Source organism: Rattus rattus, chromosome 1 (genome assembly GCF_011064425.1).
Source record: "Rattus rattus isolate New Zealand chromosome 1, Rrattus_CSIRO_v1, whole genome shotgun sequence".
Lineage (NCBI taxonomy): Eukaryota > Metazoa > Chordata > Mammalia > Rodentia > Muridae > Rattus > Rattus rattus.
This window is the reverse complement of record NC_046154.1, coordinates 38,884,164-38,908,827: the sequence shown is the minus strand read 5'-3', so window position 1 is coordinate 38,908,827 and position 24,664 is coordinate 38,884,164. Positions and strand designations below refer to the sequence as shown.

Here is a 24,664-nt window from a genome sequence, read left to right as displayed (position 1 = left end):
GCGTGGGCCAAACGGAGCTTGGCTGCAGCTTCACAGCACTTCCAACAGCAGGCGTGAGGACTCTGCTCAGCCATGATGGCTGCTGGCATGATGCAGCAGGGGACATCGGTGGAGTCTTCTCCCCCAGGTCTGCTCTGGTAGCATCTACCTGGAGACACCATCCGATCCCAGGGGCTGAGAGTACAGTCCCACAGACCCATGCCAGATGCCAATCGCAAGCCTCAGCCGGAGACTGCCCAGTACTTTTAACCCAGGGTCTACAATCAGGATTGTCCAGACCGCTGGCCTGGGCTCTACTAATTGGATGACTAGCTGATAAATCCCAATGAAACACTTTGTTCAGCAGAAGAGCCACGCCAGGTAACAAACACAGAGCAAAGGAGACAAGGGGCTTCCAGGGCCTCTGCGGTTAGCACCCTCGAATCCTCACTTGTTAACTCCATCCTTTAAGATGTGGTAACCTTCTTACATGGAAATGATTTTACAATGGCCACTGGTATCCAGCTTAATCTCCCTGGAAAGGCTGGGGAGTGAGACTAGAGGTCCTAACCCTTCACTCCTACCTTGGGTTCTTCTGGAAAAAAATGTGGTTTGAGTAAGAATGGTCTCCAGAGACTCCTGTGTTTGAATATGTGGTCCACAGTTGGTGGAACTGTTTGGGAAGGATTAGGAGGTGTGGCCTTATTAAAGGAAGTGTATCACTGGGAGTGAGTTTTAAGGTTTCAAAAGTCATTCCCAGTGTTCCTTCTACCTTGTGGCTGTGACTCAAGGTTTAAGTTACTGCTCCAGAGACATGCCTGCCTGCCTGATGTCATGCTTCCTGCCATGATGGCCATGGACTCTAACCCTCGGAAACTTTAAGCCACACATTAAAGGCTTTCTTCTATAAGTTGCCTTGCCTGTGGTGTTTTTATCACAGCGATAGAAAAGTAACTAAGATAACCAGTCCCCATCCTGCAGCCACACAGCAGCAGCCATTAGCATACACCAAGAGACCATGTCAGATACTCTAAAGACTTTAGGAGTTATATTGTCAGGAGACAGAGGCGAAGACCAAATGTTCGTGCCAACAATATCGCTGGTGAAAATTTGCCTTCTCTCATGTCAAAACCATCTCCAAGCTGTAACTATTAACAGACAGGAATACTGACAGGTACAGAACAAACATAGTGGAACAGTGGGTTCTGGAACTGAGCCCCTCACACAGATGTACAGATACATAGGCATGAGTTTATTTATGCACATATATGCATGTATATTCAGTGCTAAACATAAACAGATAAAGGCCCAAGTGGCACTGTAATTGTTATGCTGGTTGCTCCTCGGGAACAGGATGGGGATGACATGTGCATCTTTGGGGGGGTTTTCCCATGTATACACTTCAGAGTTACAACTGTTAAGAGTCACGCTATTGCCTCCATACATGAGATTTACAACGTTCCTACACCTTAGCTCAGCTCTGCAGCAAACAGTGAGGGGTCCTGTGCAGGGCTCAACTGGTGGGGGGGCTTGCTGCTAAGCCTGAAGACACATGTTTAATCCAGAGATCTACATGGTAGAAGAACCAGACTTTTGCAAGCTGTCCTCTGACTTCCATGTGCGTGCCACAGCATGTGTACATATAAATACTACTTAAAACCAGTCCTGTATAAAAATGCCCGTCAGCAACACAGATTTCAAAGATAAAATTAACAACAGTTCAAATTAGCAAATATGATGGTTTGTATATCCTTGGTCCAGGGAGTGGCACTATTAGGAGGTATGGTCTTGTCGGAATAGTTGTGGCCTTATTGGAGTAGTTGTATCACTGTGGGAGTGAGCTTTAAACCCTGGCTCTAGCTGCCTGAAAACGGTCTTCTGTTTGCCTTCAGATGAAGATATAGACTCTCAGCTCCTCCTGCACCATGCCTGCCTGGAAGCTGCCTTGACAATAATGGACTTGAACCTCTGAACCTGTGAGTCAGCTCCCATTAAACGCTGTCCTTATAAGAGCTGCCTTGGTCATGGTTCTGTTCACAGCAGTAAAACCCTAACAAAGTCAGCAAGGAAGCCACCGATCTCGGCTTCTCTGCAGCGTGTCTGCTGGGCCTTGACAGGAAGCACGCTGCACGCGCAGAAGGGATCCCGGAGGAGGTGTGATGGCAGGATTGTGTAAGCTGTGTGGGTAGGGTTTAAAGGAGCCTTCGGGAGACTAGCAAGGGCAGGAGGCTGCTTCCCCTCTTCTGAAAGGGTGAGAAGAGAAAGCCATGAACGAGCTGGTGGGAGAGATGGTGTTGGGAGGAAGCAGTGGGATGCATGGCACAACTTCCACTAGGACAGTGGCCAGCAGCCGTGGGGTGACATAACGCTCTAACCTCTCCCGCTCACGCTTGGATCTGCTGTTCTGCCTTTGGCCAGATGATCCCAGATGGAAGCCAAAGGGCACGGAAGTGTGATATGCAGTTCACACAGGCCAGCCACAGCACACAGGAAGGAGGACGGTGCATCCTCGAGGGCAAGGGAGCAAATGTAGAGCATGACGCACCCGTCACAGAGGATGTAGTGAAGGGCGTGCCCCAACACAGATGGGAGCCTAGAGCACACTGCTATGGGAAATGATCTAGAGAGCGGAGTGTGCACATATATACCTCATTCTGGCAACAACAAATGGGGAGTCCTGGATTTGGGGGTGGAGAGATGACTCAGTGGTTAAGAGTACGCGATGCTTTCACAGCGAACCTGGGTTCGGCTCTCACAACCAACATAGTAGCTCACAATTGTCTGTAACTCCAGTCTCAGGGGAGCCAACATTCTCTTCTGGCCTCCAAGGATTCCTGCATGCACATGATGCACATGAATTCACACAGGCACGCATACATGCACACGCAGACAGACAGATAAAGATCTTAAGAAATTAAGTATATCTGGAGGGGTATATTTCACAATCTATTCATATATTTATTTTCCGTCTTTATAAAAGTGAATATATGAAGCTTTCAAGGTGAAACAGAAAACAGAGACTCTAGGTCTTTTTTGTCTGTCTGTCTGTATGGGTTTTCAGCCTTGGGTGTCCTTCCCTAGGAACCACCTTGTTTTTTGAGACAAGTTCTCTGACTGAACCGAGATCTCACCGATCAGCCTGACTGGCTGGCCAGCAGGTCCCAGAGCTGGGATTAAGAGCGTGAGTGCCAACACGTGGCCTTGCATGTGTGCTGGGGTCCTCTCCAGTCCTTGTGCTTGCAGGGCAGTACTCTACCAGCTGAGCTGCCTCCTGGGCCCCAGAGACTTGAACTAGCAGCACAACAGACTCAGTGTCTTAACTCTCCTTCGAGAGCTAAAGAACTGAAAGTGTCCAGAGTGTTCGATCTGACTATAACCACAGCGATTCTAAGGGGCTCCTCTGAGAGGGCGGGAGGGATGATACCAGTGTCATCTCGATCGGTGCAGCCAGGTGGTGACCAGTCTTAGGCTCGCAGACACAAGACAGTCCGTGAGTCAGTCTAACCGACGGACCTCCTTATTAAACAAAGAATTCAAGAGCAGCAAGTGCTACATACATGCCAAGAAACAGGGCCTCCCTAGTACGTGTGGGTGCCTGGGTTCCATTCCCAGCACAAATCGAAACCCATCACCTAGATGTCCTGTGTCCTCACAGCCATGGGTTCTTTCAGGGGATGAATTGGGCAGTACATGGAGCCTATGCCGGAATGTGCACACGTTACCTTGTACCGCCCTTATACCTTTACATGCCGCTTACCATCAGTTCACCCGATACTTCCAACTCCAACACAAACCAAACGATTACTCCTACCTAGTCTCTCCCTTTATAGATCGTTTAGAAATCCTGTCACAGCCACTGGCTTCAATAGACTCACTTTTCTATTCTGTGACCCCTTGAACTCTCTGTGGACTTCTGCTTCTCCCTCCCCTGCACCTACCTTGCTCAGCCCTAAAGCCTATGATTTGTTTAATTGAAATATTCAGGAAAGCGGAGAGGAAAAGGACTCACCTGTCTCAGACTATCGCCCCAAGGGGATGTCTTAATTTACTATCATTTTGTTGACTCTCACAACTGCTGCTATCAGATAGCTGGTTCACAGGTCCCTCTGACTTCCCCTCCAACCCCCTCTTCCTTGAGTTGACCATCACAGGTGATGTAATACACGGCCTTTGCCGTCTTCATCGGGGCAGCTGTGACATCTGCAAGTGACCCTCAAGATCAGGCCCATTTGATTGACATTTCCTCTCAGAAGTGGGTCGGGAAGATCCCTGCACCCGAACCTAACTGGTTCCAGCCTCCCCTCGCCCCATTCCTGAATGGTCCTCTCACTCGTGTGAGTCCACACGCACATGCTGCATGTGACCTTGAGATCTCAGGAGGTGGCATGGAGACTCAGAAAGTGGAAGGTTTATTGAAGTGGGAGACTCCGTCTGCTGCCACAGGTAGGTCGTTAGTCCACTCTGGGGTGGGACTTTTTGGTGGTGTGGGTGTTTCGGTGTTACCAATACTCACTCCTGTGAGTAACCTCTCACTCATTCTCTGGAAACCTAATAAACTCACTGGTTCACCATGCTGGACTCTGGTGGAATTGTACTTTGGTCTGTGGTCAGTGCCTTATCAGGGATGAGCACACAGGTCTCACCTCTGAAAACGCTCATACACAACAGGAGTTCATCAGAAAGCTTGGTGATGATGCTTGACGCTCCCAACGCACATCAAACAAGCCTTAGGAATTTTACCTTCTGGCTATACCTAACTTGTCTCCACCCCTCCTATTAAGGGAAGTATATTGCCCTATTCCCAGCCTGCTATAACCTTCAGTTCTATAACAGCCTCATAGAAACCTGTAACCTCCATCCCCACCCTCCCAACTCTCACAGAGTAGCCAATATGATTCCCTCGAGTGTAAACTTCCCACCTTAGGTTACTATTCCAAGCTCTTCCAGCTCTCTTCCCATCCCCGTCACGTTGATCCCCGCCACAAGCCTCTTTTCCCCATCAGCTGACTGTCAGTGTTTGCAGTGTACCCCTTCCACCTCGGAAAGGCTGAAGCCTATGCTGCCCACTTGCTCTGAGATGGGGGTCTCACTCTATATATCACTCACCGTATATCCCAGGCTGGGCCTCTGGTGAAGCATCTTTTTTTTTTTAAGATTTATTTTTATTTATATACTCGTGTGAGTATGTCACACGTGCAGGCCAAAAGAAGACACTGCATCTCTGAGAGCTGGAGTTTACAGGTGGCTGTGGATCCCTACTGTGGATGCTGGGAACCAACTGCAGCCATGGCTGACCGCTTGACCAGACAGACCCCCTTCTCCAGCCAATCCTACTCACTCTCCACTCTCATCTGGGAGTTGGATGTTTTGCCACGGGGAGCTGTTAGCTGCCTCACGTTTTAGGCTGAGGCTTGCCGTCCGATGCTCCCATCCCTGTGTGGCCCAGCCCCTTTCAGAGTGCACTTACAGCTGGTGAGTACAGTCGGCTCACTCGGGCAGAGAAAATTACTGTTTTGTTTGCCACTGTGCCCTGGTACGTGTTCAAAAACTTATCTGTGGACTCCCTGGTGACTCAGTAGGTTACAGCGTGCCTTAAAAGAGTCATTCGGACACTGAAAAGGAGATTGCCTTAATGAGCCACAGGGAGAAAGTTATACAAACATCTGAACGGGCCGGGAGCAGCTGCACCCAAACCATCCCTAGAACACTCTAGCTGGTTATTTTCTGGACTAAGCACCCAGAATGGAAGCCCCCGTGCCGCAGACCCCTCGGCTGTCAGGACAGGAATGCCGCCATGCACAGCCATAGGGCACTTCTAGGACATCCTCCTGTGAAAACTTTTCAAACAACAACAACAGTGTTTTTGCGGACTACATCCAAGCTATCCAGAATTTATTGCTTGACTGAGTAGATTAAACAGTTAATATATACGAAATTATTCTACTCAGAACAACTGACTGTGTTTGTTTTAATCACGAGCAATAAAATAATTAATAGTGCTGATATTCACAGAGCACTTACTGTGGACCAGACACCGCTCTAAGAGTTTTATCTGAGTAAATTTATTAGTTCTGCTTATCAGGTCTAAGAATTTATCATCTACAGCTCATAGTGAAGAAATCCAAGCACAGAGCTGTTCATGATCACGGTCCAGTATCCAACAAAGCGGGGCTCTAATTCAGACGACCTGGCTCCATTCAGACTGCATCACCTCTCTCAGTAAAGAGGGGGCCCGGGGTTACCTTGCTGGCAGAGCATGGGGTTCTAGATTCAAATCCCCAGCACCAAGGACAGAAACGGGGAGATGCTGAGAAAAGCTGCATCAGGACCGTAACGGCGCCTTTAATCCCAGCAGGGTTGATGGCCAACCTGATCAACATAGCAAGTTCCAGGCCAGCCAGTTTCAAATAAATAGAGAGATCGTAACGGTGAAGAATTGGTGCATACAGGAGCTACATAAAAATACTGCAACGGAAGTCGAAAGAACAGGGAGAGTCAAGAAGGCAAATCAAGGGAAGTAGGGGGCAACAAGTCAGGGATCTAGAAAGACCGTTAACAAGATCAACATGGAAATGTAACAAGAACTCACGATGTAGCTTAGGTGCAGTGTTTCCAAGACACCGGGCGCAGCGCCGGGTTCTATCTCCAGCAGAAAGTCAGTTCTACACCCTCTCCCCCAAAATGGCTTTTTAAAAACGCATACCAGGGGCAGAGGGCAAAGAGTGAGCTCTGGGGGGAAAGAAAATTATGTGTAATTCCCTTCATGTTGCTATGACCAAGCACCTGAAGGAAACAAAGAAGAAGAAAGGTTTTCTCTCTCTTACTCACAACGTCATAGGCATCGGACCTCGGCCACTAGCCTTCCATCTCTGGGCTTGCAGTGAGGCAGGAAGGCTGGGTACTGCAGCCGAGTGTGGAGTGCGGTGGAGGTGATTAACTCCGGGAGTAGCGCAGTGGACAGAGCAGTAACAGGAGCCACACTTCCTGCATCCAGGCCCCACCTTTCACAGTCCTACATCCCAATGGACTATTTAAATCCTGAACCCAGCAACGGATTGTTGGTGGAGTGCGCCGGGCCTAATCCTCTTTGAAAACACTCTCACAGACACACCCAGAAGTTCGTTTTACTAAATCACTAGGTCTTTCTCGGTACAATCAAGTTGGCGACCTAGATTAACCATCACAAGCGTAAAACAAGAAGGACATTGCAGTCAGATCAGAAGGGGGGGGAGGCAGGGATGACACAGGGACGCAGGAAACAAAGAACTGAGGGACTACGCAAAAGATTAAGAAGTATGGAAGGGAAAGTAGACTCCTGAAAATACAGTGAGGGTATACATAAAGGCTGCAACTGACTAAAAAGAAAGATGAACAAGATAAAACGAAAAGTCTGAAGGATTTCCTGAACGAATCAAAACCAGAAGTCACAGGAGGTCCTCGCTGTCTGAGCAGCAGCCAAGCAAACAGGGTTAAGAGGTCACTGGTGGAACTGGCCCCCCTGAACCTTATGACAAGGGCAGCAAGAACAGGCTGGGGACCAGCAAAGAGGGTTCAGTTCACAGCGTGCATCAGCGTTTTGTCTGCATGCATGGCTGTATACCAAGTGCATGCCCAGTGCCTGTAGAGGTCAGAAGAGGGTCCTGGATCCTCTGGAACCTGAGCTACAGATGGGTGTGAGCCGCCGTATATGCACCGGGAACCGAACCCAGGTCCCCTGGAATGTCAGCCAGTGCTCTCAACCCCTGAGCAATCTTTTCAGGCCCCATCACCCCATCCCACGCCCCTTCCCACCTCAAACAAAGGGAATTTAAACTCTAAGGGTACCCAGCTACCTATGATGATGGTTACAGATTTACTGCCAATTAGTTCTTAATGACCACTCATTTTACACTAATTATTCTTAAAAAACAAAACAAGTGGACGAGTGTGTGTGTGCATGTGCATGCGTGAACACGCACACATGCACACTAACCTGACCTACAGAACAAGTTCAATGAGAGCCAGGGCTACAGAGGGACACCGTGTCTCAAACAATAACAACAAAAGAATACTCACAAGGCTCAGAGTTGTGCAAACCACCAGCATCGTTTTTCAGATGTGTTCACTCGTCTAGAAAAGGGGTCCCTTAGCTGACACCATCTTATGGAAACTCTTGCTGCTCCAGTCATAATCTACTTTCCATCTCTAGGGATGTGCCTGCCTGTTCTAGAATTTCATAAAAACAAAATCATGCAATGCATGGGCATTGGTGCTTGGCCTCTACAATGAACAATGAGTGTGCTATGACACATATCAACACCTACTGCTTTTTATTGCCGGGTAATATTCCCTGATATGGACGTACCATATCTTATTTACTCACCCATCATGGGTAGGAGAACTGGAGTTCTCTCTTCTTTTGGTTTGAATGATGTTGCCACCACAAACATTCAACTATAAATTTTCACATAGACATGGCTTTCTAACTGCTCACGGAGGTAGACTTCAGGGCAGCAGTAGGTAAATATGCCTCAGAATGGGTGTGTATCTGGGTCAGACATTAATTGTGTTTGACTGAGGAAGTGTCAGTGTTTTCCACAGTGGCAACCACAGTAGCAGGGCTGCAGAGCTCTAATCTCTCAACCCGCCCGCCTCTGAGTGAATAGGAGCTGTTTCTCGCTGCTGGCCCCTGGTGCTGCCCACTGGCCCACCGCTGTTGATTTACTTCTCACAGGCCGATCCCGCAGTATTCCAGCTCTTTCCATTAGTGACCTTTATATTACACTTAGCTGGTGGCTGGAGATGTGACTCAGTGGTTAAGAGGTCTGGCTGTTCTTTCAGAGGACCTGGGCTCAATTCCCAACGCTCACGTGAAGGCTCACAACCATCTGTAACCCCAACTCCAGGAGATCTGACTCCCTCTTCTGGCCTCTTTGGCCATCAGGCACACACATGTTCACAGATATACATGCAGACAAGATACTGAGGCACACAAAATACGATAAAGTTAATAAATCTGCCTGTTCCAGTTGCCGTGCAGTATCTTTCTCCTGACCGGTCCCAGCCCCACAGTGACTTCCTAAACAGAAATTAAATATAGAGTTTTTAAAACCAGGAAAAGGGGGTCATGGCTCAGCAAGTCATGGCCCTTGTTGTCAAACACCTGAGTTCAATCCCCAGGACTCACGTAGGGGTGAGAACCAGGCTACTGGCACCTGAGATCCCCCACATATACACAAGCAGACAAATAAATAAGTGTAATTAAAAACTAACAACAACAAAGGAAGCAGAAGGGTAAAGATGAAAACTATGTTACTGCCAATCACAGTCCCAGGATATGCTGGCCCAACACATTAAGGATGATGTTTAAAACATGCTAGGATTTATTGCAACTTTTCCGGTGACCCAGCTGTGTAGTTCTCAAGCATGAACTTTGTAGCTGGGTCATGCTGCCGTGTCAATAGGTTGAACACAGGCTGGAGAGATGGCTCAGCAATTAAGAGCACTAGCTGTTCTTCCAGGGGTCCCAGGTTCAATTCCCAGCATGGCGGCTCACAGCAGTCTAAATCCAGTTCCTGGGAATTGATGCCCTCTTCAGATCCACACTGGAACCAGCAGCCACAAATGCAGTGCACATGCATTATCTACATCCATGCAGGCAGGCACACACACACACACACATACTTGGAACATACAAAATAAATCTTTAAAAGCAGGGGTTGGGGGGACAGGCCAGTGAGATGGCTCAGTGGGTAGACATTCATGGATTAAGGCTTAACAACCGGACAACCTGAGTTAGATGCCCAGATCCTGCAGTGGGAGGGGAGAACCGACTCTCGAGGGTTATCCTCTGATGCGCAGACAGGTACCGTGGCTTATGTCCATCGGCATTAGCGCGCCCGTGAGACACACACACACACACACACACACACACACACACACACACACACACACACACACACGGCAATGACAGATGCACTCCACATTGCTCGTGCTTGCCAGGAGTTAGGGAAGGCTGAGAGCAGTGCTAGTGCCTGCAACTACAGAGCTTTCTGGAAACGGGGAAGGACACTGGGAGTGAAGATCCACAGAAAGAAAACTTCTGGTTTTGCACAGGTGAATTCATCATTGCTTTTACCAGAGGAAGCTGGGAGTCTTCAGGAAGGAGCTGCTCAAGTGTGGTCTTAAATATATATATATATATCTTTAAAACTTGTTTGTCTCAATGGTGTGCAGAGGAAAAAGTTGTATACATAATTTTTATTCAGAAAAGGTGACTTCTATGGGAACAATCAGAAAGCTGAGTGCAGCCTTGAGAAAATCGTACTTCAGTATTTGAGAGACTGGTCCTGGCCGCCTGGAACAGAGGGGTAGGGGCTCATGTGGAAAGTAAGGCTGGGGAGTGGCGGTGTGCCCAGAAAGTGGGAAACCACACTGTGGCTCACAGGCAGCTGCTAGGACTATGTAACTGAAGGATCACGGCTGTGCCCCATGCCGGCCGGCTCGCTGGACTCGGCTGTGCTGCCGGCAGATGCAGAACCGTAACCCAGACTGGAAGCATCGGGGAGAGGAGAAAGCACTCAGAGCCAAAGCTAGCTTGCCTCTGGTGAAGGAGAAAACACTAGGGAAAACACACAGAAGGCCTTTACAGAGACTGCAATGCACCCTTATAAACCCCACACCAGTCAGAGGCCAGTGGATCTCTGTGAATCCAAGGCGAGCCTCATCTGTATAATGAATTCTGGGCCAGCCTGGGCTACAGGGAGACACTCTGCCTTAAAAGAAACACAGTGAATGAGGACAAACCGCTGTTCCTTAGGACTGAGGACAGCCACGCTGGAACCCTGCTATCTTATCAGAGCAAACAAAGCCACTGTTTACCTGCCCAGGGATAACTGCTGCCAACCGCTGTGAAACTGCTGAGCAAACAGGGCTCAGACATTATGGGATGTCGGTAATTAATGGCTGTCACTTCCGAGAGGTGATGTCTGGACTCGTCTGAGCCTTGGAAGCTGATATTGTAACCCTGCTGGAGAATGTGAGCTTTCTCCGGCTGGCAGTGAGGAACTGCTACAGGATTATGTAGGGAAACATTCTCAAACCAGAACACCAGGATACAGGACAGAGCGGTACCAAGACCAACATGAGGCCGCTTTGGTCACACAGGCCACTTGCCTGCAAAGAGTGCGTCTCTAGGGGTGCTCGAAGTGATCCGCCCAAACGCTCACCTTTGTATGAATTTGCCCAACCTTTAATTTCGCTGGGACTGGCTCCCGTGGCACAGGGGGTTCAGTCAGGGCAGAGGCTGCACAGGTGAGAGATGGGGACGTTCACGTCCTAATGTACACTGTTCACAGTAGACGATACCGAGGTGGGTGTGAGCAAGTTGGTAACAATCAGATGCACAAAGCGGGACCATCACCACATGTGACAATGAACAGGGAGAAACCTCGGACTTTGTCGGCCAGCGTCCCGACAAGTTCTTACAACTTCTAGAATTTAACTGTGGGGCTTATGTTGTTTTCCTTCCATGGGAATATTGGTTTTCCTAGTTTCCAGATCATGTGACCAACCTGATATGCCAGAAGTGCACGCACCTGCCCTTCTGAGACAAAGCACCTGTCTCACTGAAGGCTAGAGATTAGCTTTCTTCAGAGGAAACCCGCTGGGTGCATCTGAGAGTAGATTTAGTTTATCAACGCTACCATTCATGTTACTGTGTTAGCAGAAGCACATAAAAACATCATATAAGCACTCTCATGCTTCACATACACATATGAAACATACCACACCACACACACACACTCTCTATACACACCACACACACCATACACATACACACTACACATACACACACCACACAAACACATACCGAACACATCACACTACACACACACACACACACTACACACACCACACACTCTATACACACCCACACCCACACTATATATATATATACACACACACACCACACATACGCATATTGAACACATCACACTACCACACACAATACTCTACATACACCACACACACACACACACACTATATGCACACATACCACACACACTCTATATACACATACACCATACACACTACGCACAGAGGCACAGGCACAGGCACACAGGCAATTCTCAAAGTGTATTCCAAGGATCTGTGATCCCAGAACTTTTCAGGAACTCTATTTACATAATTACTCTAAGATACTACTCCCTGTTCAAACTCACTCTCTCATAAGTATGTGACAGAGTGTCTTGGGACCACACAGTATGACATATGATATAACTGTTCTCACAGCTATTGGAAAACATGCCTGTGTACTCTTGTGATCTAAAGTTTTCTGAGTAGATAATAGCTTTTTAAAGTGATGTGTGTGTGTGTGTGTGTGTGTGTGTGTGTGTGTGTGAGAGAGAGAGAGAGAGAGAGAGAGAGAGAGAGAGAGAGAGGGAGGGAGGGAGGAAAGGGGGGAGGGGGGGGAGGAGGGAGACAGGATAGAGGTCAGGGACAACCCAGTAAGTCATCTCACCATCCCTCTGATAACTTTAATGCATTCACTATACCTAACACAGTAAATAATTAATCAGAAAACCCCACGGAGATGCACATTCTATGGGAGTATTTAATATTTTTAACTGTTAAGGAGATCTTGAAGCCAAACATCTCTACAACACTTAGTCACAGGGTTTCACAACTAGTCTTGACTCTCTAAACAAAGAATGCAATGAGGCTAGGTGATAAATTGGTGGGTGCTCGCCCCCTGAGAACTGTAACCCCAGCACTGGGTGGGGAGCAGGTGTGGGGGCAGACAGACGTATCCCAGTACATCCCTGGGACTCGCCACCAATCAGCCTCACCTGTTTACTAAGTTCCAGGTTAGTAGACTGACTCTCTCAAGCAAAAACATGGTAATGATTTCCGAGGAACAACTAAAGCTGATCTTGGCTTCTACACACACACAGGCATTCGCACAAGCACAGATACACACACACACACACACACACAATACACTTCAGGTAGGGAGTTGGCTCAGAGAGTAAAGCATTTGCCATGCAAGCATAGAGCCCTGAGTTCAAATCCCCTGAGCCCATGTAAAAGTGAGACATAGTAGCACAACAGTCTGGAACCCTAGTGCTTCTGTGGAGATGGAAAGAGGAAGACAGGCAAATCCCCAAAAGCTCCTAGGTCAGCTAGCCCGACATAGCAGACAACAAACATCCTGTCTCAAACATGATGAAAGGTGAGGTTTGACATGTGAGGCTGTCCTCTGAGGTCCACATGCACATGCCTGCACTCACGAACATGAACACATGCATACACACATAACACAAGATTTAAAGGGAGGGGGTAAAAAGGTTGCCAGGCATGGTGGCACACGCCTTTAATGCCAACAGTTAGAAGGGGCAGGGGCAGAGGCAGAGGCAGGAGGATCTCTGTAAGTTTGAGGCCAGCCTAGTCTACACAGTGAGTGCCAAGACAGCCACGACTATATATGGAGAGATCATGTCTCGAAACCAACAATGCACATGAACATGCCACTTTATCATTAGGTTTTTGAAAGAAAACCTACCATGAAGGAAGAGCGATGTACTGATACAGAGACAAGTGCTGACAGGCAACAGATAAAGAGCCATAGGGACAAAACATGATAAACTGATGAACTCTGCAGGGCTCAGAAAGCAGTTTATGTTCAGCCAGGTTGACTGGAGAGGAGGCTGACAGGAAAAAATCCAAATTAAACCCTATTAGCATCCTTATAAAAACCTCTATAGAAGACAGTAGGAGAATAAAATCTCAAGGAGAAAGAAGCCAGCAAGAACTGAGCAAGCAGCAAACGCATTGGCACCCAAGCATTATGTCGTCATGAAGCAAACACGTCAGCTCCCAGGTGTTATGTCATCATCGGTGGCTGACCATGTGCTGTATACTGGGGTCACCCCCATGTGGGAGCTGGGTACAGAATTGGTTAGCATTCAAACACTGTTTTAATTGGTATGATGCTCATATCAATTCTCCCTTCTTAATGTCAGAATAAATTCCCTTACGCCTAACACTCCCAGACAAGCATCATCAATCACTTAAAAGACATTTAAAAAAAAAAACCCGCCATGAAGCAGGCGGCGGTTATCTTCAGTGAAGGGGACGTAAGGAAAATGACCACCACAATGGCTGTGGTGATATGTATTAAATGTTAGGAACAGCAAAATCATTATTTTTATTGCAGGATGTTCTTTATGGGGCTCAGTTGGTAAAGTGCTTGCCACATAAGCAGAAGGACCTAAGTTGAACTCCCCAGAACCCGCAAAAACAAGACTGTATTCGTGTAAACTGGTAATCTGGTAATCCCAGTGATAGGGACACAGGCAGGAGGATTGCTGGGGTTAGACGGCGGGTCAGCCTAGCTTAGTCAGAGAGCCCTAGGTGGGGCAAAGACCGTGTCTCAGAAGAAAACAATGTGGACAGCTCCTGAAGAACAATGCCTAGCCTCTTCATGCAGCCTCAGCATACTCATGACCCCCATCACCACACACATACCTATGAGAGAGACAGAGACAGACAGAAAGACATCCTTACACATCCAACAGCCACAGGGCCAGGCCTTTTACCTTTTATTCTAAGACGATCATCACAACAACTGTGGAAGGTAAGAAATTTTATCGCTAATTTCCAAATCTGAAAACCAGGAAGACGCAATACGTTTGCAGCCTGCCCAAGGTCATACGTTAGAAACCAGTGAAGCGGACTGAGATCTCTCTGCTCTGCTGGTTCTTATCTGTGCTTCCGTAGGCCATGGACGCACCTGGCACCTGACAGTACCAGCCTCTGGTATCCTTCCTCTCTCTCTCCTCACTGTAATCTCACCTATAAATCTTTTATGACTAGTAGTAGGCTTGGGACGGTGGCTGTAAACCTCAGAGCTTTCTGCACCAAGATCATCACCCTCCTCCCTCTCCCTCCTCCTCCCTCCCTCCCTCCCTCCTCCCCTCCCTCCCTCTCCCTCCTCCCTCCTCCTCCAGTGACCCCCCCCCCCGAAAGGCAAAGCCGATAATGTCATTTCCTACTGGCCCATCCTTCCCTGGCCTCTAATCATCTCCAGGACGAAGCTTTAGCTTAATCTTCTTCACTGACTTCCACATCACTTCCGCCCACCCTGAAGACGTTCTGCACTCCTGCCAAAAAGCCTCAGGATGTAGCCATGTTCCTCATGGGGGCCTGAGTACACATTGTTTCCTTTGTGAAAAGCCCTTCAAACCCACATCCACCCAGCTAATGACTGATGGTCAAGGAAGACTTCAGATTAGGCACCAAATTCTCTAGAATTACTTTATACTCCCAATCTGACACCTGGCCCCCTTAAGACAGCCACAGAACCCCTAGCTCAGCCCTGATTCCAAGGTGATTGGCCCTCCATCTTTGCCTGGTCCACATTCTATCAACCACAGACTGAAAAAAAAAATTTTTTTTTTTCAAAAAAAAATGTCTAGGAATCGGAGAGGTGGCTGAGCAGACAAAGTGTTTGCTGTGCAAGTCGAGGGTACCGAGTTCTAACCCAAGAACCTGCATAAAAGTGGAAGAGAACCAAACACACACACACACACACACACACACACACTCTCTCACACATTTGTAAATACATTATGTTTGATGGCCACGTGGTATATGCCTGCTCAGCACCAGGAAGAAGCAGAAGGATAAGAAACTAGAATTTATCCTCAGCTATGTAACAAGTTCCAGGACCTCCTGGGCTAGAGACCCTGTGTTGAAAAAACAAAACAAAACAAAACAAACAAAAACGTGTCTGAGGGGCTGGAGAGATGGCTCAGTGGTTAAGAGCACGGACTGCTCTTCCAGAGGTCCTGAGTTTAAATCCCAGCAACCACATGGTGGCTCACAACCATGTGTAATGGGATCCGATGCCCTCTTTTGGAGTGACCGAAGAGAGTGACGGTGTGCTCACATACATAAAATAAGTAAATAAATCTTTAAAAACAAACAAAAACCGTGTCCGAGACAGGCATGGTAGTTCATGCCTGTAATCTCTACACTTGGGAGACAGAGACGGGAACACAGAAAAGGTTTACATGGCATTTACACTGTGTCACAGACTACAGTCACAGGTGATTTCAGTATAAAGGAAGCTGTGTGGGGTTACATGTAAATGCTAAACTACCTTGGTAAGAGAGTTGCACATTCTCAGAGGTAGGTACCCTCGGGGAGCCCAGGAAATTTACCCATGGGTACAGAGAGTCGACAGTACCACACCTGCTGCTTTATCTTAGCAAGTCCGGGATGTATCATTCCAATCTGTAATGCTACAATGTTAGAGGCTGGCACCAAGGCATGTTTAAAGCTCAGTGGTAGAGTGCTTGCCAATGGTAGAGAGTTCGGTCCTCACCTGGGGGGTGGGAGACAAAGTGTAAAAACGAAAAGTAGACAGTAGATGGATATGGTGGCACACACCTCTAATCCCAGCACTTGGGAGGCTGAGGCAGGAGTAGCCCTGTGAGCTCAAGGCCAGCCTGGTCTACGTACTGAGACTCTGTTTCAAAAAGGAAAAGACAAGACACTGGACAGGGATGTGGTTCAGTGGCACTGGTCTTACCCAGAATGCACAAGATCCTGGGATCAAACTCTAGCACAGGAAGTTAAAATAAAACAAAGAACTTGTTAAATGTCAGACAGGTGGTTGGTGACAGAGCCAAGAAGACCCAAAGTCAGAAAGTCAGCTTTCTGTCTCCTGAGTCAGAGCTCCAACCAACACTTAGCTTTATCAAAAGCAAGCCCAGATACCAAGTTGAAAGCCTCACTTAAACCCAATTAACCCAATTAAATGCATCTCAAAGTTTTATACTCTTGACTTTTTTTTTTTTTAATTCTGAGACAAGGTCTCACTTATGTAGCCCAGGCTGCCCTTAAATCTGAGACTTCCTGACTCTGCCTCCCCTTTCTGACTTCGTGAATGAAAAAGCTTAAATATGACTTAGCCTACTTATTATTTCTGAGATTTGTTTGTTGTCTCACAGGGTTTCCTGTATCCCAGGCTTCCGACTCTGTGTAGACAGAGATGACCTGGAACTTCAAACCCCTACCTCTAACTGCCCGAATGCTAGATTAACAGACATGCTCCCACACGCTCAGCTCAGTGATAGGCGCTGAGCTCACCCACAGCTCCGTGCACACCACGCAAGCGCTTCAGCAATCGAGCCACATCTTAGCCGATACTTTATGAGATGCATTTGGGGCTAGCCTCGAACTCTTCATCCTGCTGTCTCTGCTCCTGAGTGGGCACTGCAGGTGCAGACTGTCTAAGTGCTGAGCACCTCAGAATGCTGAGGCACCTGAGAGGCACAAACAGGAGGATTCGGAGTTGAAAGTAATCCTCAGTCAGCAACACAGAGGATTCCAGGCCAGCCAGAGCTCCACGAGACACTCTCCAGACAAAACAGGCAGCCGTCAAACAGTAATCCTCTAGGGAACAGCTGCGCTATCATTGGGGTGTGATTTATTGCCCTTGCACTCCCAGCCTTGGCTTATGAATGTGTATACAGGTTGGGATGGAGTCTTGGCCCAGAAGCCAACCTTCTGTCTCTTGCTGATGTCCGTATACTTGACTCTAGTGCACGTCCGACGTACTAGCTCTAGTCTTCGATGGTCTGTGATTTGATACCCGCAGGACATGTAGTAGTCGTCAGTGCCAAAACAGCTTTGGCTCTCTGCGCATTAACCATAAGCTAAGTCCGCTATTCCCTACCCTGCTCTAAGTTAGGCAAGGCCACGTGCCTGTCTCTGACCAACGAGATACGAGAAAAGCAACAGAATGGAAGCTGTAAAAGCTGGTACCTACTTGACGGGTCACCCGCTAGTTTCCAACTGTCTCCATCCCTGATTACGTGTGACCAGCAGAGCTCTCTGTATTCACGGTAAATGGGCTGTATGAACAGGAAGACAACTTAGGTACCATTAAGCCACCAAACCAATGCTTCAGGTCTCTCAGTAAAGCATTCTCTCCTATGGCCAATCTACCTGCAATGCGCAAAGGATGTTTTTGTAGCTAATCTACTTCAAGAGTATTTTCTTTTTCTTTGGGGGGCAGTGGAAGTGGGTTGACAAGATCCCATGTAATCCAGGCTGACCTCAAATTCCTTCAATAGCTGAAGATCATCACGAGCATTGTTTTTTTTTAACTTCTGTCTCTCTTTTCAGTTTGTTTTGCCCACCAGACAGAACCCATATGTCAGTCAGAGAGGATCAGTTCTTTTCTTCTAACATGTGGTTATTCCAGGAATCAAATTCAGGTCATGGGGCTTGGCAGCAAAAAAGTGGCTTTACCAACTCAAGACAACGGATGGATCTTCAATGCCTGAGCTTCCTGCTTCCACCTACAGAATGCTGGGGTTGCAAGCATGTCAGGCTGTACCCTATTTATGAAATTCCAGGATGGAACTCGGCCCCACAAATGCCCAGCAAACACTCGACCAACTGAGCCACAGCCCCAGAACCCCGCCCCCTCTTTTTCCTTTCAGTTAGAATAGTTTTTGAGTATGTTGCAAGGGAGCGGTGACCAGTAATTACAGTGGGCAGGAACAGTGGACAGTAACTACAGGATCGCCTCTATCCAAATACTATTTTGCACGTAAAATACATGTGCCAAGTACCTACTATGCAAAAACACTGTGCCAGACAAAGGGGAAGAGGTAGGACCTAACATGAGTGGAAGAGATGGGAAAGTAATTACGGCAAACAGGCAAACTTTGAAGCCTGAAGAGCTGAGGAGACAGGAAGATTCGTCCCCAGCTGCTTAAGGCTGACCTGGGCTGCCTGAGGTCCTATCTAAAATGGTGGGGGGAGGGGAAGCTCAAGGCCAGCCTGGGTTAGACAAGATCTTGCCTCAAAAAAGCGCCAAACAGGGCTGGAGAGATGGCTCAGCCGTTAAAGGCTAGGCTCATAACCAAAAAACGCCAAACAAACAAACAAAACACACCCACGCACCACACACAAGAGAACCGGTATCAAACAGGTACAAAAGGCAGAGTCCCAGAATTAGAGAGAGACAGCTCATCTGGGGGGGGGGGAGTACAGAGAGGCTTTACAGAGGAAGTTCCGTATGGAGTGGCCATAAAACATGGGCCAGGTAATGACCAAGAAAGAAGGGCTCATTTAAGACAAAGAGCCAGCACATGCAAATACATGGAGCTCAACCAACAAACCACAAGGCTGCAGGGGCCGAGAAGGTACAATATACCCAAGGGTACGGCAATAACCCGCCGATGCCAGGCCGCCCTGGGCCTAACCAAATAGTAGCGAGCCCCTGAAAGCCAGAGACGTGGCATGTCATCCGTAACGGTGGGTGAGGTCTAACAGGAGAGGACACTTGTTCAGGGGACTCTGGGGATACCCAGAAACATCAGGCCCCAAACCGCGAGATGACCGTTAAGGGTCGAAAGAAATCACTTGTCAGAGCAATGTGGTGGCAGACCTAGGACCTGTCTCTAAAGGAAGACAGGGAGCAACTCGGGCTCCAGCTCTGGGACAGCCGAGCGAGGCAGCCATGAAAGTGACATCCCCATCTAAGTGTTACTCACTGTGTCTTTCCTGCCGGGTCCAGGTCCTTATGACGACTGGTTTATCCCTTGCTCCTCATGGGACAAAGGTGCTTCTCTAACCCACCTTTTGATCGTTTTTGTTTAAGACAGGGTCACTGGTGGCCTAGGCCAGCCTCAAGCTACCTGTGTCTTAGAGGTGACTTTGAACTTCTGATCCTTCTGCCTCCACCTTCAAAATTAGGATTATAGGCAAAGGGTGTCAGTCACCATGCTGGGTTTTACATGGTGCTGAGGGTCAAATCTAGGGCTCCTTGCATGCTAGACAAGGACCCCACCAACTGAACTACATCCCCAGGCCCCAACTTGTCCTCTGTACAACCTCATCTCCCTTTCTTTTCCTGCTAAGAAAGCCCTGGAACCACACACACGCCCTAAGTCTCTTCTGCCACCTTCTACATCCTGGCTTTTCACTGGTTCGCTTCTCCTCCAGGAGCCTTTCCACTCTCTTCTTTCCACCATGAAACCTTCCTTAAACACACTTGCTTCTCCTCTCAAGACTCCCCGAAGCATTCACTGCCTTGGAATTCTAGAGGCCACACCCTAAACTTATCATTTGTGTGCGCTTCATCCCCACATTCTATGACAGAGGTCTAGAGAACAAGTTCCACATTTCAGCTGTCCGCGTTTCCCTCAAGCCAGTGCCTTGTACAAAACAAAACATGTATTTAGTTGGTGCTCACCCGTGTGAGCAAGCTCCCCAGTCTCCAGGAACACACTTCCTTTGCTTCATCATTAACTTGCTTGCTATGAGACACAGACATCAGATTTGTATTTCAAAATGTCTGTTACCTTAGGAGACGATATGAAAGTCCCATTTGGTCATAAGGTTTCACTCCAATCTTTCTTCTTTTCCTTTCTTTAGTCTTTTGAGACTGGGTCTTCCTAGGTGGCTCTTCTATATAGCCCAGGCTGACCTATGAAGCAATCCTCCTGCTTCAGCTTCTGAGTGCTATTACAGGTGTGCACCTACCAAACCCGGGTTCCGATTCCTCTGAGTCTTTAATTGAAAGTTTTAGGGACACAACTGGAATTGTCAGGATGTCTACTGTGCTATATATCAGGAACCTAACCTTCATAGTCCATTATCTATAGCACTGATAATTCAAACGACCTCACAGAAAGATGTTAAGCACTCTTTGCTTTCTGGGATAACAGCTGTCTCCCTTCACCGGTCACTCCCTGGGTTAATTACAGTGACTCAGTTTTACCACCTCCCGGTACCCAAGAGACACAAACGAAAAAGAGATTTATTGCAGAATCATAAAAATAGGTGCTATTGTAAAAAGGAGTCTAAACATATCTGTGGGACATCCTCCTAACCATCCTCGCTAAGCTTTTCTCTCGCAAACAAGACCACTGAGAAGACAATGGGGAAACACTCCAGAAGAAAAGATAGCGAGAAGACGTACTTTGACAAACTGACCCGGTCGCTCCGAAGAGGATCTGGCCCCGGGAAAGGCAGAGATGACAACCGCTACTCTTGGTGACTCCCGCTAGGCTTTCCCCGGACTTTCTTGCACTCGTCCCACAGCGGGTCCCGGGTGACCGTGACCCTCTTCTGCGCCCAGAATCGCGCGCCCCGGGGCACTGCACACAGGTGACCTCGGCGCGCTCTGCCGGGCTTGCACGGCCCTCCGCAGGCCTGGCCCCCACCCGGGCCCGGGCTTCGGTCCCCAGCGCGGCTCGGGCCGGTTTGGCCGGGGGAGGGGCACGGCGGCCGAGAGCTGCGTCGGGGACGCAGGGCAGGCCTTACCGCAGCGGAGAGGGAGGCCGGGGGCGGGTGGCGCCAGGGCGCACGCAGAGCGCGGAGGCAATTGCAGCGCGAATAGCGGGGACAGGAGAGGGGACCCCAGAGGGAGCCCAGGACGCGGCGGGCTGCACGGGCGCCGCCATGGTGGGGACGCAGCGGCCGGACCACCAATCCTGCGGTCCGCCTCGGCGGCCGCGCCGGGGGTCGGGCATCGGCAGCCAATGAGAGCACCGGAACCGGGCGGGGCGACAGGCAGGCCAATGCGAGGCTTCGCCGCAGGGGTAGGCGGATACGGACCCCAGAGACCCAATGGAAGTCGTAGGCCGAATCCACCCCCTTCCCATCCCTGGGCAGTAGTTGGGGCTTGGGAGGAGCGCCGCGTGGAGCTGCTGTGCGTGGGGCGGCCCGGTTGCGGACATGTCTCCTCTGGTTCCCAGAAGTCTCCTGCCCCTACCCCACCGCTCTACTGTCAGACCCGGCCGCTGGTGGTTCCCCCAGAACGCCTCCTGAGGTCCTATCCAATCCTGTGAGGGTAAGAGGCCAGCTAAGTTCAGGCGTGACCTCGTGACCTCGTAGAAAGGTCGCAGATAGACTACAAAGCCACCCCACATACCCAGCAGGATGAGGTTGCACCCTCATCCTGCAGCCCAGTACCTTATCCTAAGGCAGAATTTAATATAGAATTTCCCCGAAGAGGAGGTGGAGACATAACTTGCCACTCTCAGATGCCAATCCAAACACTGCACCTTATACAACAAATACAAGGCTTTGGCAAAAAGCTGATGTGCAGTCTTTGGCTGTGGTCGGTCATGAGCCCAGACTAGACCACACTGGCGAGGAAGTGCCTTAGGCAGAGCCAAGTTTGAAGTTTAGCAAGATCAAAGCCCCAGGCCATCTCCAACACCAGAAAAAATAACACAGGCCAGTTTTGTGAGATTTGGGAAAGTCCCATAGCTTTTTTAAACTGGGAATTTTCTTATAATTACATAGGCCAAGAATGTTTTTGAATGATTGACTTAGCTAATCACGGCGGTGGTGGTATGTATTTAACTACTCTGTAAACTGAAGCAGGATTAAACATTCAGTGCGAACCTAGACAACTTTGTGGGTTCCAGTGTCTTTGGTTTTGGGGTTTTGTTTTATTTTGTGTCTTAGTGTCTGCACCAATGTATGTTCTGGTGCCTGTGCATGCCAGAAGGCCTCATAGCCCCTGGAACTGAAGTTACAGGCAGTTGCAAATGATCAAGTGGATGGTGGTTAACTGAACCTCGATTCTCAGTAGAAGCAAGTGCTCTTAATGGCTAACCGTCTCTCCATCCCATGGTGCGCCCGTCTTCAGGGGCAGAAAAAGTAAAGAGGGCTGTCGGTGGATGTGGCTTGGCAGTAGTGTTTGCCTGAAACATTCAAAGGCTTAAACTCAATCCTCAATTCCCAGAGCTGGGATTATACCAGGCAGGTCCTTCGGCAAGGCTGAAGTAATGAGAATCATGGGGAGGAACTACAGGCACCCTAGGAAATTTAAGTTTTCGTCCCTTCCAGAAAAGCTCAGCCCCACCTAGCTTCCCCGGCATTTCTCCCGGAAATTCCCTGAGTGAGAACAGAGGGGCAACCTCCTTTCCTTGGTTCCAAGGAGTTAGCTTTGAAGAAGCATCTTTGGCGCTCTTCTCTCTTTCCCCACCATCAGTCCTAAGCAGTAGCTCCCAGGCTGCAGGGATACCAACCGCACACCGTCTAGCGCAGGGGCACAAAGCTGAGGTCACCAGCTCAGGACCACCGACTCAGAGCGCTCAGGGATCCAGAGTGCTCTTTCCAGGGAAGCACTCGCCAACTACAGGCATTGCGGAGAGCACCTTCTGCAATCCACAGCCAGATAACATGTCTCTTGCTTTTCGAGCACCTAAAGCAACTCCCTCCTGGTTCCACATGAATGGAATCTTGGTGCAGGAAGTGATTTACATACCGGGATACTGATGACACCAAAGGGGTTTAAGTAAACCCTCTCTTGAGAAGACTGTAGTCCAATTCTTTATGTTACCAAAGGGAGGTACTGAGAGCCACGATGCGCTGGATGCTCATGGGCCACAGCGATTGGCCAGCACCCACCTCGGTGAACAGCTCCCCAGTCCCTGCTCCACAGCCTGACCCTGAGCCACCTAGGCTCCAAGGGGCAGACCACAGTCAATCCTCAGCTCAATACATTTTATTGCTAAGGACAAGGTAATGCACCAGTTTTCAAAATAATTTGGTTTATAGAGTTCATACGTAACAAAAAAGGGGAAGTATTATAAATCTGACTCCTGTATACAGAGTAAGGTATGAAGCCCTCCAATACTGGGCCCAGGCAAACAAATTCAAGAGGAGCAAAAACCTGTTTAACCCCTTCAATGTTGCCCTCCAGTCCCACCCCCCCACCCTCAACCAGCCCCACCCCACCCCTGACCAAGGGCGTGGCTACACCTGCCCTTGGCCTCCAGTGGCCCCAGTTCATCCTAACCCACAGATAGCCCCTGCATAACTGCAATTTTTTCCCCTGCACAAAAATCACCCACCAGGCTCTGCCTGTTTCCATCATTAAAATTCTCCCTTCAAGGTAGGCCCCACCCACACCCTCTAACACTGCCACAGGGGCTCCCGTGCCTGAAGTTTGTGGGCTCATAGTACAGAACCTCTGAGTTCTACTCCAAGGGTGGACAGAGGTGGCAGTCAGCTCCTTAGCATCCCAATACTGCAGCTTTGCCAGCACTCTCTTGAAATCGGTCCAGGAAGGGACAGATGGCAACCGACCTCTAGCCATCCCCCAGGGCCCTTACTCAGCTTGGCTGAGGGCAGAATTTCACATTTTGTTTGCCCTGCAGAGGCAAAGGAGAAAGTGAAGCCCAGGGGCTGGCTGAAGCTAGTCCAGATCAAGCACACACGCACACACGCACACACGCACTCATGCACTCATGCACACAGGCACTCTCGTGCACGCATGTGAGTGCGAGAGCGCGCGCACACACACACACACACAGACAGACACACACACACGCGCGTACTCGCACACCCACACTCAAGCACACAGGTGCACACTCGAGCGCTCTCACACAGGTACACACCTGTACATGTGTGCACTCACACACTCATACATAAATACAAAAGGGGATTGGGTTGAGCACCAGCACCTCTCTGCCTTGCTGGTGCAGGTGGGTGGTAGGAAGCTAGTCCTAGGCTAAGAAACACCAATCCGCCCAGCAGGAACAGCTGACCGGTTTGGACTGGGCGCTGATGGAGTCACAGCATCCCAGTGTCAGCGTCAGCTGCTGCCAAGCGCCCGGCTTGTCTTTTCACGGCAGAATTCATTGACGGAGGAGTGAGAAGG

The 24,664-nt window shown here is 49.0% G+C and overlaps 1 protein-coding gene across 6 annotated transcripts in view; it reads right to left on the bottom strand.

Annotated features, from left to right (window-relative positions):
* St3gal3 (ST3 beta-galactoside alpha-2,3-sialyltransferase 3) overlaps positions 1-21,442 on the bottom strand; it is a 203,902-nt gene extending 182,460 nt beyond the window's left edge. The window contains exon 1 of one of the 6 annotated variants that reach the window (XM_032899348.1): positions 20,966-21,442. The gene's annotated coding sequence lies outside the window, so the exon portion shown is untranslated. Of the gene's footprint in view, positions 1-2,627; positions 2,814-8,034; positions 8,169-19,535; positions 19,555-20,345; positions 20,449-20,965 lie in introns of those variants that run through there. The other 5 variants (XM_032899366.1, XM_032899356.1, XM_032899381.1 and 2 more) reach the window with 5 other exon arrangements.
* Positions 21,443-24,664: the final 3,222 nt, after the last annotated feature.